This window comes from Atta colombica, unplaced genomic scaffold (assembly GCF_001594045.1).
Source record: "Atta colombica isolate Treedump-2 unplaced genomic scaffold, Acol1.0 scaffold294, whole genome shotgun sequence".
Taxonomy (NCBI): Eukaryota; Metazoa; Arthropoda; class Insecta; order Hymenoptera; family Formicidae; genus Atta; species Atta colombica.
Window position 1 is genome coordinate 193716 of NW_017259397.1, and position 2306 is coordinate 196021.

The 2306-nt window shown below is 34.5% G+C and overlaps 1 protein-coding gene across 1 annotated transcript in view; it reads left to right on the plus strand.

Annotated features, from left to right (window-relative positions):
* LOC108690089 overlaps positions 1-2306 on the plus strand; it is a 4163-nt gene that overhangs the window by 452 nt on the left and 1405 nt on the right. The window lies entirely within an intron of this gene.

Consider the following 2306-nt stretch of genomic DNA (forward strand, 5'->3'; position numbering starts at 1 on the left):
AGGAATAAAAAACAATTGCAAATTTTTGGCAAAGAAAAAGTGATCCGATCAGTGAGTCGTTGAAACGGAATTAATTAGTCGTATTGTGGTCATGATTTGCGCCTTTTTACGAAACACATCAAATAAAAGGAAGCAAAGTTACGCGAGGATCTTTTTCTTGCGAAATGTCGATCGTAAAGTTTTCTTTACATCCTGAGCGCGCACACCTCATGCAAGTATGTCACATAACATATACATACATTTTGGCTGTAATGTATTATTATTATAGGATGCATTTCGTAAATACATATAAAGACGTATATACGCAGGTAATGGAATTGAACGAATTAATCGATATTTCACGCCACAAGATTGATCGGTATGTAAACCGATGTGATTTCATTTTTATACCCTGCGTAGAGTATAAAACAGTGATTAGATTCTATTCTGTTATTTACAATAGATTCAACAAATGATTTCTCTGTAGTGATGCATGTATTATATATGCGCGCGCGTATACATGTGTGTGTAGTACGTACGTACATTATCGACACGCAGACTCACTGGCGGTTCGAGTAATTTCATTCATGAATCGAATCTATCGAGTCACGACTCACGGCCTCGAGAATGCCATGCTTGTCTTCTTTCGCCATGCGAGAATCACTCGCTATTTGATAAATTTTAAATTGAATCGAATGATATAGGCGATTCGTTGTGACTTTACAATCGTTCTAAATCCCATAATAGCTACGAGTGCATCGCAGAGCGTCGGAGGAAATCGCAATGAGATCATATGAAAAGATGCAAAGTCTAGCAATTTAATTATAGACGACTATCTATGTATATATGAAGCATAATTCTCTCGTTCATTTTATAATTTTATAATTACCTAGGAGAAAAAAACTCTGTTCACCCACATGTTGGTTATTTAAAATTAATATTGCATTGTTATTCGTAATTGCGCGATTGTATTAATGTTCCTCTTCTTTCCAAACACAAAGTATACACACGTCCATTCATATCATTTGATTTTGAGACGTGCGTTACGTGATCGAAAACCATGTTAGTTGTGTACATACTTGCATTTATAAAATTTTTCCTCGGCCGCATCGAAAGAGAAATAACGATGAAAGATTTTAGAACAAGACGATATAAAGTAACATCACACGAGGCAGTATCATGCTTGACACGAGAGGGGCTATCGAGTCCGCTTGTAGATATAACGTGGTAGATATTAGCGACTCTTCATTCAAGGAATGACGTTTGCCCATTATTTACTGTCTTGAGCGGTTAACGTCACTGCAGCAACGTGCGTCATTGCGCAGCATCTTTCTCCTCTCTTTTTTCTTCTCGCTCCTGTGGTCGCGTCAGTTTCCGTTGCCAGAAATGCACAAGATTTCACAATATCCAAACGTTAGGCTCTTAACGCAAAATTTATCAAAGTCGTCGCGTCGGGTCCAAGGAATCCAAGTTTTTTTTTCTTTCTACTTTACTATATAATTTCCTTTGGAATTAATTTACACGTCACGTAAAAATTTATATACGATTGCAATACTGTTGCAACAATCAACTGCAAATATAGATATATTTGTAGTGCGCGCGCGTATATACGCACATATATGTACATGCACGTATTATGGCATGTACCAACTATATATTGATTGATAACTCTTGAGCTATAAGAATATTGTTACTGAATAAAGAAAAAAAAATGTGATTTTTTTTCGTTTTTTAACATTTTTGCGAGTGTATAAGAATTTGCAAAATTATATAGCAAGACTTGATAGTTTGAGATGACTGTTTGAACTGGAATGAGAAAAAATTGGTACGAGAAAAATACCTCATACGTTTATTAAAATGTTTATTGTCATCAAAGAGAATTAAAGTCACGCTAGCTATGATGTGTGTGTTTTTTCCTCAAATTACTGATTTTCTAGAAAATGGAACACTTGTGTAATAATTTTATATGCTTCGATTTGAGTAAAAAGCAATAACGTGCGGTAGTCGTTAGTATATACATACTAGTTAGTTTCTACATATACCTGATGGTCGATCAAGTCTAGGGATCCACAATTAATAACTGAATCGTCAAATAAATTGTATACACTACATTGAATAAATTGTTAAACTAACTTATTGCCGCACTAAAAAAGAACGTACGAAACGATGCGACGATATGTATAATATTTGTATATGCGACAAATACGTTTGAGAGATTACAACTATAATTAGAGACGATTAGATTATTCTCGAGATGCTAGAAACTTTTGAATTTGTACGTTTTTATTCACATAAGAGCTAAGCGATACATATATATATATATATAT